This window comes from Lingula anatina, unplaced genomic scaffold (genome assembly GCF_051362555.1).
Source record: "Lingula anatina isolate TDL-2025a unplaced genomic scaffold, LinAna3.0 unanchor82, whole genome shotgun sequence".
NCBI classification, from domain to species: domain Eukaryota; kingdom Metazoa; phylum Brachiopoda; class Lingulata; order Lingulida; family Lingulidae; genus Lingula; species Lingula anatina.
In genome coordinates, this window is record NW_028257603.1 from 1402492 (window position 1) to 1420208 (window position 17717).

Sequence of the window (17717 nt, forward strand, 5' to 3'; positions counted from 1 at the left end):
AAGGCAGCTTTTTTCTTTTAATTTCATATAAAAATTAATAAATGTGATCTTATGATTATACCAAAAAGGCAATGGTTATCTTGAAGATTGGTTACACACAGTATATACACATAATCTTTCTTACTTGTCCAAATTTCGTATATGACACAAGTGTATAAATAACTAGAAAAGGCTAAAGAACTTTACTGCCTGTTCTTCTCTTTCCATCATCGAGATGAATGAGACAAAATACGTGTACTTCATTAAGGAATAGTGCCCCACTGCAAAGACTATGCTTTCCGATCTTCACGTAATGTATGACATTTATTTAATTAAATATCATTATTTTATTAATCATCATGGGGACAGGGTAGAAAATGGAAGCTCCTTATGAAATACACCAAAGAAGAGGGACACAAACCGTGACGGGTATTATTCCATGAACATATTTCCAGCGCAAGTCACGAATCGATTTGTATATTCATACCGGATATTTATAACGTATGCATGTCTTTTTTCTCAAAATCAAATTATTAATCCATCTTGTCTTCCGAAAGACAGTGGCATCCATTTAATGTCCACATGCATACATATATTTATATCAGGCTTCCCGCGCCGAGTTTCAGAAAAAGCTAAAACCTGTACCGAAACGGGTAGAGGCACGTTGATAATTAAGGCGTTTCCAGTAACCTCTGGAACACAGGGTGTACCACTAATGAACCAGGCTAGATACATGTGGTACCCTGAGGTTCAGAGATTGCTGGTGACTTTAGAGACATGATGGCAAAAGAGAGAGAGAGAGAGAGAGAGAGAAGGGTTCCACCAATCGTTGACTGAAACTCGGGGTACTATCTAGTCTGGTTCGGTCATTGGGCCAGACTCTTTCTGAATCATTAATTTGAGCTTATGGTGCCGGATCCGAAGAGCAGAGGGCAGCTCCAATCAAAATACAACACGTTTCACGTGTTTTTACCTCCTGTCTCAATATTATGTTATTGGTCTCAATGTTATTTGGCATACGGCGCTAAATGCGTCCAATATTGAACACCATATCATGTCGGGTCAGAAGAGACGCCATTATGGTGATCTTCAGGCCATCACCTAAATAATGTTGTTCGCAGGCACTCGGGTCCAATCATGGTGAGACATTGTTATTCTAGCCTAGAATCTAACATATGATGGATCCGAGTTCTAGCTATTGAAAAGGTACAACCTGTCATGGCGTCTTATGTCATGTGACATGGCAGACGCAGGGTTCACGTCTGTCACCTTTGCTGTCATAAAAAAGAGTGTACGTTGGACTCTTTTGATGCTAGAAGGCAGTCATCCTAGACGCAGGTGCCAGGTTCGGTACATTTGCTGTTTTAAAAAGTGTAACCGTCTAACACCTCTAATGTCAGGAGACACGGGAAACACATTTTTGTCTGATCAATTTTCCTGCTGTGTCAAGAGATATCGCAGCGTCCCCAACCGGCGTTTTGTATGTAGTCCATATGCTACAAACCCAGAATCTTTCAGGATCTTTCATCATTAAGCTCTTCATTACGCTGATCATACCATGTCATATCATGTGATATCGCCGACATTTAAGAACACGACATAAACATTAAACGCGTTCCATCTTTGTGTGATAGCGGTTCTTTATTTCCTCTTTTACCCAGAGTTAGCCCTGCACCCTAAAGTTGTAGGTGTCAGAGCATGGAAATGTAACTGGAATAGGAAAAAATGAGATAGACGAATTAAATATCAGGTAAAGCGTGCGGGTTTAGACATGGAGCTTTCTGCATGTATGTCTCATTCGCATTTAAATAAATAAATAAATAAATAAATAAATAAACAGACCAGATTTTTTCACTCCATCTTCCTTTTAGGTAGGACTACATGTACATCTGTGCAACAATTTAAAAAAAATTCAGCTTTATGAAGGAAGCACCTTCAGCAAATGTCTACATATTTATTTATTTATCAAGTTATTATTAATCATAAATTAATGAAAAAGATATATAATAATAATAATAATAATAATAATAATAATAATAATAATAATAATGTTATAAATGTTACCATCTAAAATATTCCAATATATATATATTTCATAGTGCTTCTATAAGTTCTGATATTTTAATAACAATCATTATTATTCATATAATAATAATTATTATTCTTTTTTTTCACACCTCGCTCACCTTGTCTGGTCTGTTAATGGTTACGTCACATGAAGTGGGACTGTTTCAGGCAGCCGCTCATTTTTGTTTCGCTGTAAGTAAAAGAAAAAATTCCGTAGATAGAAAAAACGTATTTTATCGCTGTCGTCAGAAAAATGTTCAATTTTTTTTTTTTGCACTGCAAGACGTAATGTGATAAATATTGCATGTTTTAATCTGACCAGCAAGTATTTTGTTACAAACGGCTGTCGTCAAGAAAATGTATGAATAAATAAAACAAAAATGTAAATAGTGAATAACAGGAGCTAATAAAACAAAAGGATAAAAGTTGTGAAGAAATATAAATGCATTATTTACAAAATCAATCAAATAACAATCCAATCAAATATTAATTCAAATTGATAAATAAGTCAAATAGATGAGTCCTCATAACTATGATCAAGTACATTTTAAAATTGAATGAAAAAGTGACCGAGTGGCCAAGAAGGGGAATCGTTCAAATGTCCTCTGTTTAGTATCATTTTGCTTGGACAAAGACATTCACAATACAACAAAAGCGCGACGAGACGCATCTCGGTATACAAGTCAATAGCACGTGTTGTGGAGCTAATCTGACTTCTGTATTAAGACTACCGGCTGTGTTTGGAGATCAGCAAACGCCACACCGGAGACCTGTTCCCCAAACAATTTCAACAAGCGGTTATAACTATCGATCCGTCATTCAAACACAGAGAGCTTAAAACGTCGATATGAAGTGCTGTCTCTTTCTCTGCTACGCTTCATAAAACAGAAGCTGATTATTCAGGATATTGCAAATACTGATATAAAGAGCAATCCCTTTTGTTTGCTTGGAACTATTATGTTTGCTACTGTACGCAGATTACAAGTTAGGATATTGAATGCGTCGACATTAAGGGTTGCCTTTTCTCTGTTAAAACCACGTAAAATAGCAAATGACAGCTGAGGATGTTAGACTTGTTGACAGAAATCGCGTGCATGCCTCTTAACGTGCAAGCCATGCACCGCGATAGGGAGCACGTGCTATCTTATCTTTCTTAAGTTCAACTCGTGTGATACTTAAACTTGGTTATACTCAACCGTCTTCCTCAATTTCTTTGCAGATTCATTACTCACTGTAGTTACTTTTTATGTAGCGACGTACAGATGTCATATTGCAACATCTTATTTAGCTTTCATCATGAAGATAGTAAACTATCCGCCTTCTTTTGCTTTGCCTTTTTTATTCGCATGGAGAAAGACCACTATAAAGCAGACTGTATTGAATATATCGTTTTTCATTGTCATATTCAATTTCTGCGTGGAGGCTGAACGTTGGGATGATAAAGCGTTCATCAGAAAAAAAAATCACTTTCAGTAATAGGTGTTTTGTCAATAGTCATGATATACGCATGTCATGACACATATAGCATCATGGATCCATTAAAAAATTTTTGAATTAAAAAGGCCCCTAAAATGTGAAGATTAAAAGGACGGAATGATGTTCCTACTGTTATAAAACAAAATATGCACAGGTGATAATGTTTTATGATAATAAAACTTTGTAAAATGAATAATTATTTTTCTTTTTATTTTTTGTCGCTATATATTTATCGAAACTCGCGCAAGGGTTACACTGAGTATTCAGATATGAAAATGTCAAAACTGAATTAGTCCTGAAACTGCTTGGAATAAACAGCCTTGTATTTTACCATGGAGTCTATACCTCCGCTAAATGTGTTCTGGCCTGACGCTACGGTGGTACTGTACCCCGTATTTCTGTATTTCAATCAGAAGCGTGTATATATATACTATAATACATTAACAGGTTTCATAAATCGCACTGGCATCGAAGTAAAATATTCATAACCATTACAAAAGCAATGGCTGTATAAAGGCTATGCATTGGAATACATGTACAGTATCACAAAACTGTGAAGATGCACCATCGCACTAATAGGTATTGGTTCAGCCAGCCTAATAATGGAATAGATGCGGGTGTCCATTATTGATATTCTCCATACCGCCTTTACTGCTTTCTACAATAAAATGCAGATGAATTAGGATAATTGATATAAATTTTGTCGCCAAACGGACAGGGAGCATGCAATCACTAATGGGTTTGGGTAGCATCTGTGACCGACCTCAGTATTGATTCTGGTCATTATTTGGATGTAAGGCCCCATTCAGAATAGGGGAACAACAAGTCCGAGAGTCAAATATGGCCGACCCACTTGAATACTTCCCCTCGGGATATCTATTCAAAGTCTATTAGCGGATTAGACGGCAAGCTTGGTAGTGGGTCGCCATATTTGACCCTCGGACTAGTTAGTCCCCTATTCTGAATGGAGCCTAAAATAGCACTTGAATTCTTCACTATGCTGACATATGCTGGTGAAACCCACGTTATATTGTAGAATTGCCCCTGAAAGCTTTCTGTTGTTAAATATGAACAGCATAACATCATTTTATTCTTTGTCATATATGATCATATGTAACTATTGTAAGTTCAGAATATACACTGTATCAGTGTGGCATTTTAATTTTAAAAAAGCGCCATGAAACGAAGATGACAATAACAATATAATAAACCTGCAGCAATGTTGACATAATTGTAGAAAACTGTAACGTATTCAACAATATTTTCGGACAATTGTGCATATGCCGAACGATATTATGCGCAACAATAAGGTGATACAATAAATGCGAGGCGGTGCAATACAACTTCAGTGCACTTTAACATATTGTTTGACAGTATATGATACAACGTAACCAACTGAGCTGCGTTACAAGCATATATCTTGGAAATCCGCACAACAATGTATCAAACTTTTTTAAACAGTAAACCTATGATATTCAGACCATAAGTCGAGCGAAGCATTTTGGGTAACAATAGTCAATGCAAATGCAATGCAAAAATTTTAAATGAACTGCAATAGTATATACAATAGTTTGATACAATACTTAATGCAATGCAAAAAATTATTATGAACTACAATAGTATATACAATAGTTGATACAATAACTGCAATATATGAGACGTTCCTATGGCGTCATATTTTAATTATCACAAAATCTAAAGCAATACTTGTAACTGCAAAGTGACTGCTACGTGACAGCAAGCAACTGGGTCACGATACTTTCAAACCATAGTATTTACTTGTACTAATAATATACACTGCAATGTTTTTTAAAAATGTATAGAGCAAAAGAAAATATAAGTAAAATTAATAAAAAAGATAGGCCCTACATGTTAATAAATAAATAAATAAATAAATAAATAAATAAATAAATAAAATTAATAAATAAAATGACAATGAAAAAAATAAATGACGCATTTATTCGCTCATTTCTTTAGTGAGCATTGCTAAAGATACAATGGTGACAGTACAATAAATTTTCCAGATAAGCACAAACACTGTGAGCATAGAAATACACAGATAAAACAAAATACAGCAACGTGGCGTCACTGGCAGACATCCGGGTCCCGTTCCACACAGATTTAGTCACATGTTAGGGCGTATTCCCATAGATTTTAGATCGATCTATCCCCGTGGGGAATCTCACTAGATCACTGTCAGATAATCCGGCTTAAATGTCCGTCCCGCCTACTACAAGCTGTAAGGGGGTAATTAGCTTTCGTGCCCGCTCGGCTGACAGCTATTTATCGTGAACCCCTAGGGAGTTAGGTCGATCTAGTTTGGATCGATCTAATCTCTGGGAATGGGGTCTAAGTCTTAACTTATGGACCGAAAAAGTCAGCTAAGTTTGTCGACAGATAAATCGGAAGTAGTACTGTATTTGTACTTTTACATTAAGTGACTTTTTTATCTTTGAATTAGACAAAAAATTTTTTTGATTAGGAGGGATTTGTACAGTGGCAGTAGTCTTACAGTTTCTTGCACTATTCACTTTCCAAACTACTTACGGAAGAGTTGGACAAGGCTAACGTTTTTTAGGATTCTAGTTGTTTTATTTCAGCCATCATACTACTACAGCTTTATCCTGTCAAAAGAAAGTACAATAACAATACAAACAATGCTTAAAACTGAAACCACAATTTGACTTTTGTTCTGCTGTGAAACGGAACTCAGAATTTACCATATTTTTCTTCCTGGGATTCAATCTACTTACCGACATGTAAACCTTGGTAAGAGATAAAAGATATGAGAGTAGGTGAATAGATGAAAAAAATAAATAAAATAAATTAATAAACAATCAACAAGTGAATAAATATAATAATCTAAAAATAAGATAAGAAAATCAACAACAATAAAGATCATTTTAACCAGATAACTTAAAATAAAAAATAACAGTAAATAAAATAAAATCAAGATAAAAAACACACCATAAAGTATACCCTCCATCGTAAGTAAGAGTGTGCCAGTAGGCAACCAAGTGTGCAGTTGGAACCACAACAGTATTGAAAACAACAAAGTTTAGAGGGACGATGGTCGCATTTGGTCATCTCGTCATAGGTAACAGTAATGGAATATTATAAAATAATAATATACCAGCTTAATTAGCCTTACTCAGTACCTACATGTATAAAGTCTATCTACTTTATTAGATTCTCTTAAGTAACCTCCAACTTTCTGACATTCATGGTGTCGCCAAGAAGACGGTGAGATTAGAAAGATGCAGGAAAGCATTACTGACACAAATCTAATACTATCACACCATAGTAAATCACCCTGCGCGTCACAGCGTCGAAATATCTGTTTTTCCTTGGGTTGTTTATGTCTCCCTATCATCTTCTCCTATGTTAGTGTATACTGAGTTTATCAGAATCTTAAGATACCGGAACCTATCTTTTACTGTATCTCCATATGGTCAATCTATGTCTCCCTAAATCACCATGAAACCCATGGTTATGTACAGAACTCCCGGTATTTGGTCACATAGTGCACTCTAATATCGGGGGGTGGGGGTGGGGGTGGGGGTGGGGCTCTGAAAAGTACACAAAATTAGAGTATAAGCGATACAATAGGCCTAATTCCCATACAGTAATTTTGTAACATGCTTCGAGCGGACCCTGTGGCACGTACATGTACAGTAGGGAAAGATGCATCGAAACATAACACAAGTAACAAAGTTACCCCTGGACCCTTGGCTCACAAGAGCTAGAGGCAGCGACAAATGATGTTATTGATCCCGTAATTGCCTTGATCTGTCTGCAGGCAAATATTTGCTGCGGGCCTGGGTTCCAGTGCGAGATCAACACGCTATACCAATGGTGAGCAAAAGTCGAGGACGAGCTGCGAGAAATGTTTAAAATGGATTATAGTAATGAAAAAAAAAATTTCAATAGAAATTTGGTTCTCTTATCTTGAACATTTTAAAGCGGCATTTTTGCTATTCAATATTACTGCCGATCAACTTTGGTGTAATCCTTTCCACTTTTCATGTTCACTTCTCATTTTTTAAAATTTATACCTAAACTTCCTTGCTTTTTATATTTGTTTGCCTGAATGGTATATAGCTTTTGAAATCGTAAATCGATCCAACTCCTTGGAGACTCTTGCTGACTGCAATCAGACTAATAAGTTAACGAACTGGCGTTGAATACAATACAGAAAAACTGGTGATTATACGAGTACGTTGGAAACAAGAGGAGGCGTGTTTAGTCTTGATTGCATTCAGCGAGAGTCCCTTCGGAGTTGGATCGATCTACCTAGAACAGTAGCTTCATTGGGAATGGTCCCTTAGTAACATATAACCAGTATAGAAACCGATGTACTGTACGCAAGGAGGCTGTGGGACAGTCATGCGTTTATCATCTTATCTATGCCCGTCAAGATATATCAAAGATCAATCCAGAAATCAAGTAATTCAACAAAGGAAACAAACTGATACAACGTCATTAAAGCTTATGATCCAAAACGTTTCGTAAAAAAATCTTTTAATATTGCCATATATGCCATATTTCACGGCGGAAGAAGCCTCGGTTTAGAAATACCGGTTTAAGCGTGCTTTAAATATTAGAATCGGTAGGAAGACTGATCGGCTGCCTTGTAGTCAATATCCTTATTTAATAAACGAGCAATATGAAACACGCTTTTAACATCGTGCTGTTGATAATTATATACATGTATATATCCAGATACAATTCTAAGAGTCTGACTATGCTTTGCAAAAAAATCCTTAAATAATTGCCTTAGTTTACCACAAAACCCATGTGTCTCATCATTCTCTATCAATACTTCGAATCACACAGATATATTTTAATCACGACTTGATATAAATCACATTTACGTCCGTCTTATCGCGGTTTAAGTCGCATTCTTTATAATTAAACCACAGCACAATACTATGAATCTTGTCAGCGCTTCCCTGCAATGTGAGCAGCTTCCGAGTTAACCAGGTTAGGACAGATAATCGATATTGTTTTGAGGAGGATCTGATTCTCTGTATCGTTGTTTAAGAACAGCTTTCGCTATGTATACAGTATATATCCAGTATGGCAGTGGCAGTTCTAGATTTTTCTCGTTCCCTTTCGAAATATTAAAAAAATTGACACAAAAAAGTCTGGAAATAATGTAATTCTTTATTTTTTTTATCCATGTTCGAATACTAACGACATTTAGAAATTTGTATTTTTTTGTAAGTGCAATATCTTACTTGTTTTTCATTTTAAGCAAACACTCAAGTGATACAGATTACATTTTAAATGGTATGAGGTATTCCCGCTTTATAAACGCACCAGAACTATTTTCCCAGCCGAATAGGTTACAATGTATGTATTTGCCTTTCTTGGTTTGGTACCAGTCTAACTCACAAAATTACGGAATGATTTTGATAAAATTTTCAGAGCAGGTCAGACGTGGACTTCTTCAGAATCGACCAGATTTTGGCACCGATCCGCCGATTAATTCATTCATTAATGAGAACGGAGTTGTCTTGGCGCAGGTCGGCGTGCTCTGAGTTCTTGTCTAAATGTTAATGGATTTTGCCGTTGTTGCAGTGGGCCCTTGGCCCCATCGATTGGATCTTTTCCCTAGAAATGTTGTGTGTGTGTGTGTGTGTGTGTGTGTGTGTGTGTATGCTCGCGCGTGTCTGTGTTTATGTCTGTGCGTGCACGTGAATGCGAGCTTGCGTATTTTGAAATGGAGACCGTAATCGGGGTATTTCTGCAAAATCTGGTTTCTGTATCTTACCAATACTCATCGCAAGAAGCTAGCTTGACGTCCCCTTCCCCCTGTCTTAACCTACGTCTGACTAGAGTGAAGACGAAGCCTGGTATTTGATTAAGGAAAAACAGTTTTGTTCTGTGAATTGTACACGTATGTAATGGCTGAGTACCTAAAGCAGATATTGTGTTTTCAACATGTTCTTGTCACAAAGGTGGTTTATGGTAACGAAGAAAAGATGTGATTGTGTGTGTGTGTGTATGTGTGTATGTGTGTGTGTTTAATGCAATGCGTGTAACTCAAGGGACGCCCTCCTAACATCAAACCGTCGCTTAGTGACTGAACAGTCTGAGAAGCGCAACCTGGCGGCTCCTTAATTCCCAGCCGAGACTTAAAAAATCTTAACACCAACATGTCTGACAGAACCACAACCAATGTCTGAGAACCGTTGCCAACGGCCGATTCTCCAGAGCCGACAATCTGTAGTTTCAGTCTTGCCTTCATATAAGGTCATTTCATCCCTACGGGATAGTTTTCCAGAGCTCTGCCTACTGTTTGCTTTAAGTTCAAACTCCGCTGAATAATAGAATCGGTGGAAGTTATTTCCCAGGAGTGAAAACGAAGCCAAAAAGAGGTTTCCAATGATTTTGATTTTTTTTGTGCTTCAATAACCTCTGCAGAGTTTAGTTCATTTTTTACTCACGCGTTCTGCGTAAACACTATATCTATATACATTAAAGGGATAATAACTCTTCTTATGAGATCTATATTTCACAATAAAAACATTGTGAATAACTCATAGAAATATAATATATTCCATTTTACCACAAAAACGGCAGTTATAGCTATTATTCTGTTATCTGAGCTTGTCTTTAGACCACGTGACCTCCATTGATGGATATACTCTGTTAAAATCTCTTAAGAGATTTTAACAAAAAAACAAACTTTTTAGTAAAAAAACCAGGGACTATCTTTGAATGTAAAAATGGATTCATTTACCATTGGTAAGTATGAGAAAATTGTTGTTAACTCCAGGAAAATTAATTTTTTGGCCGAAACGAAGAGTTATTATCACTTTAACTTTTTTGTCCTTCAACCTTTCTCTAGTTTGCTAAAATTCCAAAGTTTCTCTGTGGTTATTCTTCTGGTAGAATATGAGGTAGAGTGTAAATAAATGTTCTATGAACAAGGTTTATTTTGAATCAATCTACGTGTACAGTACATCAGGTTAACTTGTGATATATGCTTTGCTGCAAGAGTAGGTTTACGACGAAATGCCATAACAGTTCCATAAAAACAACCTTAAAGTTCACCACACTCTCAAGGAATATGATAACATTATATGAAAAAATCAATACTGAGTTGCAGCGTACTCAACATTGAAGTTAACACTTAATCAAAAACATAAATCTTGTCAATTAACTCGATGAAAAAAATATACAAAAACCCATTTCCTTGGTAAAAGGTTTGTTCGTCAATTCAGAAAAAAATGCATTCTATTTTTCTAAAGCTTTCGCAGCCTTCAAGCATCGGTAAGATTAAACATGGCGACAAAACACCCATCTGCAACTTCCAGAAAGTAGAGAGTACGTAAGAACCTCAATGCTCGTCGCATCCAGGCAAGACATAACAAATCCATTTGTCGATCGCGGGGCTTCCGATAGTAAATACAGCGCTAATTTGGTATCCGCCCGCTGTGCAAATGTTGTAAACCCTGAAGATGGATAATTAACTGCATCTTACGCATTTTACTTCGATAATGATTCAAATGAACCACAAGACTGTGTCACTAATATATTAGGCCTTGGTCAGACGTTACTATTTGTCTTTTCATATTTTATTCTATTTCATTATTATTTTTTTTTTGACAATCAATGGCGTTTTTTTCTAATCTGATCTCTTGCCATTGCTAAATTCTTTTTTTTTTTTTTTTTTTTTTTTTTTGTATGTAAAATTTCCAAGTTTCAAAAACCAATGGATTTACACATTATGACATAAACACTTGAGTTCATACTGTAAAACCCGGAGATGCACAGGGACTCAGCATTAGGTATTCAATATATCATGGAAATATATGACATTCATAATATTATCTACCCGCAGTCCTGAGAACACAATACTCGAACAATTATAATGTGATTTTCACTCATGTGCTGTTACCAAGGCAACGCGATGTCAGTGAATTAAGGAGGTGATATTGTGGCAAACAGCGCGTCTTAATGTTGACATTAAGCGAGTATTCTACACTGGCAGGGACTTGCCAGCCAGATATAATATATAAGAGCAGATATTGAAATGTCTCAGATATGTTTCAATCTGAAAAGAGGTCAATTTACTTCTTATGTGGGATGTTTGTTTTTGTTTTTGTTTTTTTAAATATTTTGTATTTAAAAAATAAAACAACAAACTTTCCGTCTGAATGATATTAGCTGAATATCCAAAAAAGACTTAATCTTCAAATTCATATTCAGCGTCTTATCACATTAGTCCATATATAGACACCATCTATCCTAGGACTAAAACGTTCTCATTGAACCTCCAGATATTGAACGGCATTTACTTCAAGCTAACCAGGGCCTTTATCGTTTGCAAACCTCGCTCTCTTGGGAACCCCATGAATATAACCGTGCCTCATCTTTAATAGGTTGCTTGGTCCTGGGAGAGGCAATACAATCCATTAGCAAATAACCATTACCGATAACAAACGTCATGATTCTGGCATCGGGCCGTCAACGGGGCATAACGCACGGGCTCAAACCATTTGACACGTGCGATATTATTGGAGTGCGCGTCGTTGTATGATGCTTAATATCGGGAGAGATCAATGATCAATATGACTGCACTATTTGCTGAACGGCTTTGTAACGCATGTTTTGTGTCAGTTAGAGATGTACAGTGAGTGCTCCGACCTCGTTGATTCCAAAGGAATGGCCTCGACCGTTTTAGAAGACAATGCAGAATTACTGCATTTGAAAAAAGCATGACTGACGAGAAAAGTAGAAAGCATTTAATAACCATGCAATTAGTTGAAACTTTATACTTTGAATAGCTTATTTGATTTAGTTTTCGGTAGAAAAAGATCGAGATGTTATCAATTTCCGTCAACAGTTTTTTCTCGAGTTGGCAAAGAAAGAAAAGTTTGCAATTTTTATAATTATTCATCATATATCTCATTAGTCCAGCTTTCTCTAGTTTCCACAATATTTCGGCCGCTTGCTATTGTGTATTTGCTTAGAAACTGACGCGCGAATCTTTATCGCAGGTGGACTAATTTCGCGACATAGGCTTAATAACTACGCAAGCTGACATACCATACTTCTGTAGCAGATACAGGCGTTATCAGCTATATGTATGGCACTCTTAATAACGCAAAACGATTTATCTATTTGCACAGTTTTTCTGCATAGTCGACAATGTGTATATGGGTAGGCTGATTACTTTTGTAATACAGTGTGATCATACGGCCTAACTGCTATAATTGCCAATTTCCTCAAACACCAGCTTATATTACATGCTGAATAAATGGCCTAGATGCCTTATAAGTTACGCAGCTGGCAACATGCTTATCTAAATAAGTCACGACGACTCCTTGATACATGTATAAAGCTGAGGTTTATCTTTTCGCGTTGAAATATTTATGCGCAAGCCGTTCGGTTTTATCTGAATTGTGAGTGACGATATTGATTATAAAACACGATCGCATATATCAGATTAAGCAGATGCTATATTATTCTAAACACATTGCTATGGGTGCAACCAGCTTACGATTAGAATAATAAAATTTCCAGTGCAACTGGAGGGGTTGGGGGGGTGGGGGGAGCCCCCCTCTCCATTGTTGCACCCCATCCATTCACAATGTAAACTAGAAAAGCATCCCGAGAGCTCAGACCTCCGCCAAGGCAGCGATTTTTTTATTATTATTGACTATTGATTGATTATTGATTGATTATATCCGCATCACCACCAAAAACTAATCATCTCTTCCTTTGCCCATTTCTGACAGTTCCGGAAAATTTCATCAAAATCGGTCTATAACTTTATGAGTTATGTTGATGACAAACAAACAAACAAACAAACAAACAGACAAACAGGGGTGAAAACATAACCTCCTTGGCGGAGGTAATTAAATAGGCAAAATTTAGGCCTAAGTGGGCGGTAGTATCAAAGCCTATCTCCTGACCTCTAATGGGACCTGCAGTGTATTTTGAAGGTACTGTGCGGGTAATTCTATCATCTCGTGAAAATATTAATTAATTAATTAATTAATTATGTCAAAAAGCAAGGAAGGAAACGGATATTAAAATAGGCAGACGTATAGAATGAAATGCGTAGATATGGCTTCGCCAAATTTTAATAAGAGAAAAAGGGAAGTGCGTTTTCCACTCGCAATATTCTCGTATTTTCACTAAAACGTAGACCATGAGCAAAGCTATCAGAGACAAACCACTTTTCACGTTCTATTACATTAAATGCGCAGGTATGGTTTTGTATATTGAGTATGAACATTTCCAATTTATGAACATTTCTAATCTAAAGAAAGATATAATAATAATAATAATAAACAATATTGATGCATAATAACATCCCATCTACCGCAAATTCATTTCGCAGAAGACAAGACGCAGTTACTATCGTACTCATCTCAGTAATTCACCCAGCACAAGTCATTGTGTCATTAAATACATATTCCTATCTGCAAGAATCCATTATCAGTGCATACTGTCACTAAAGGATCGAAATCCGAGGCTTTAACTACGACATGCATTAAGTTAACTGCACCGAGATCCTTCGTGATTGATACATGCAGTTGTTCCTAAGTGCTTTTATGGAAGACTTTTTTTCATATAGACGAACTGAACGTGACTGCACCCCGCGAAGATACTTGCATTTTGATGTGGAAATAACGGAGGCAGAAGGCAAGAAGGAGAGGTTCTAGATGACAGTCCGTTGGTTGTGGTGGTGGTGGTGGGGGGGGGGGGGGGGGGGGTTAAACGTAGCCTCTGCTTAACCTCTACCAGGGTCACAGATTGATTTTTCACTAAATATTCACAGAATATGTGTCTGACTAAATATGGTCCTCTAACTGTGTGACTTGTGGAAAAATGTGCCTATAATATCTGCCACCCTGGTAGAGGGTATAGTCTCTGCTTTCGTTTTGTTTGCAAGCGATCGACCTGTTTGCTACCCAAGTAGCCATCCTCCCTGTTCTACACTGCTTGATCCACCAGTAGTTAATACGCAAATACAACTAATCAAACATGTGCGTTCAACCACCTTCATCTCTACAAACGCAAGTGCACTGCAATGATGCGGGTTTCATATTCAGAGCGAAATATCAAATATATATGGAATATACGATACGTACGCTACTCTACTGCCAGCCGCATTAACGTGACCTATAAAGCGCTAACTACATTCGAGGTGAAAATTATCACAGAATAAAGCGAAAGGTGTATTATGGAAGTAATGACATATTACGGTTACATGTACATGTACTGATAATTGGACTTTTAAATCAAAGACACCCACCCTAATACTACATAATACGAGGCTAAAATGTCTATAGGAATGTACAATGTTCTTGTAATATTTCTTACAGACGTACATGCGTAGCACCATCACAGATCCCAAAAGATTATATGAGATACCAGAAAAACACGAGCGACACACTACATACATATTATACTATTACGAATTACGCGAATATGTATACTACTGTTTACCACTATTGTACACTACTAGCTTATGAAATCATACATGTATGTGCTAATAGATTTACTTTATATCCATTTTCGGATATTCTATGCCCAAAAGCTCACCTACGTTGATGTAAATGATCACCCCAATCACGGCGAGGAGAAGTAACAATCCCACCGTAATGAACACAATGTTTAGAATTTTTTTCAATAGCAAATACTCATCAGTGCCTGGGTTGAGAATGTTGCGATCCAGTCCTCCTTTGCCTTCCAGTCTGTTATCCTCTAAACGTTTGTAAATTCTTTGCAGAGTGGAGTTCTGTTTTCGGTGGGATTTTAAAGCAACGCTGTCTTTGGAATCCTCTCTTTTATCGTCTAAATTATCCATCGAGACGCTGGTGGCGTCCATGTCACTTCTAGGGTCCGATTTTGGATTTGAGGCCAGCGCCATCTCGGGAGAAATTGTGGAATTATTATTATTATTACTGTTATTATCATTAGGCTGTAACGTAGACGCTCCTTGTCCCTGCTGTTTTAATAACAATTCCTCGATACTCTCGTCATTGCGACCCGCCTCATTGATATTCACAATCTCGTCGTGCTGTGCTGATTGAGTACCTCCGCTGGCGGGGAAATCCTCGCGGGCCAATCGATCGCGTTCGTCTGCTCCGCCAGCTTCCACTGCAGAAACCGATTTGTTGTGCCTCCGGCTTAGTGGGGTGGCAGCTCGGAAGTAATGCTCAAACGAGAAAAGCTCAAAATCACTCGAGTCGTACTCATCTCCTGTAAGTTCAGGGGCACTCTTTCGGTCTATTTGACGCATGCGCGTATCCGGAAACTTCCCGTCGTTTCTGTCATCGTCACGATTGTTGCCCGCAGCCTGCCTGTTTGCGCAGCCGATGTCCTCACTAAAGGCGCGCGTATATTTAGATTTGCGTTGACCGCTTTCTGGAGGATAAAACGCGTCGCTAACTTCACTATCGTTTGGATCAGGGACATATTGCGCAACTATATTATGATCCCTTTTTTGAGATTCTCTGCGTTTTTGCGGAGATGAAGCCCTGTCGGACTGTTTAACATTATTCGCATCTTGTCCATTTTTTAAACCGTTCTGATCACTTTCGCTGTCTTTGGTTGCACGTGTACCTTTCTGACTGGCACGAGAAGCGGATCGCCTCCTTGCTAAATCTGACGAGGGCGACTGCAGCAACGGCGGGGGCTCGGATGCCGGGCGAACAACTTTACTCGAAATATCCTGATTTGGGTTAACGCCCGTCTTCTCGTTTTTAGTGATCCCGTTGGTTGCAGGCCCCCCCTTCGTCACTTCTTTCGGAGGCACGGTAATGAAGCGGTTTTGGTAATATATGACAGACCTGGCTGGCGGACCCGGTTTGTGAGGGGCACTTTCGGGTCTTTTCTCAGGCTTCTGCTGATCACGCATCTTTTCAGTGCTGGACCACGTGTTCCGGCGCACATCTCTTTCCTCTGGGACTAGTAGACTGTTACCGGTCTCATCGTCATTTTCACTTACAGAACCGACCCGGCCCTGCGCAGACGCTGCTCTGGACTTAGGCCTGTTGAGTGAGTGCTTTCCGTAAAGGGAAGAACTCTGCGGACAATCTGAGTATTCCTCCACTTCTTTATCGAGGTCGTGACTTGCGTCAAGATGGTGAGCTTCTTTTCTACTATAACCATGCGTGCTTGAGTCGTACGAACTGGGCCGAATATCCTTTCTGTGATCTTTCTTAGTTTTCTGAGTAGGAGAGCTACTATAGAAAGTTGCGTCTGATTGTACGACCCTGTGTTTAGATTTTGGCGACTGTCGAGACGGCCGACTCTTTGGCCTATCAAAGGAACCGCTCTGGTCCTCTGACGTACTGCTTGAATATTTTCTTTGCCTTGCCGCGAGTGACAGTCTGTAGTCTCGCGGTCTCGCTTCCTCGCGCGTCACAGAGTGACCAAGGGCCTTTTGCTGACGTTGCTCGTCCGATGCGCTGCTGGATGAACGGTGCTCTGTCTCGGAGGAGTTATTCCCTGGGCTGTAAGAAGCACTGGCTGAACTTTCAATGGGACCCGGTGTCTTGTTGTGTCTTGACGGGGAAGGCGTCGTTAAATAGCTGTCTACGTCACCGTCCACCCCAGCTGGAGAGTCAAGGTATGGAGACCGTTCTGACTGTGACCTTGAAGATGACCTCGATGGAGGTCGGGGTGACTTGGATCTTGACCTAGATAAAAGTGTAGGTGAATTTGAACTTTTTGTAGATGGCGGCTGCGGCGATCTAGACCTTGACGATGGTCGAGGTGACCTTGACCTACTACGCGCACTAGGCGATCGGAGAAAATCCTTCTTTTCTACTGATCCCTTTGACTCTGCTGTGTGTTCTTCAAGGGCTTTGCCACGCTGTTTAGGTGGGCTTCGTTTTATCTGATCCGGACTGTTTTGGTTGGCGCCATGCTTTTCATGGTTTCCGCTCTTTGTCAGTTGCTCTTCCTGGCGCTTAATATTTTCCCTTTCTTTTTGTTCTCTTCGATGGGAATGATTATGTTCCGATTTGGTGGCTTTATCCTGTGTATAAGCATCTAATTCATCACCGCTGGCGTTAGTTTTGTGGTTAACTTTCAGTCCATGAGGATTTTTCAGTGACTCAGTTTCAACACTGTAAGCGGGGCCTCCGTGTTTCTGACCCGCGGGAAAAGAATGCGCGTGACTGTGTGAGGTTAAATTACTGGATAGCTCGTTAATCGCCTGT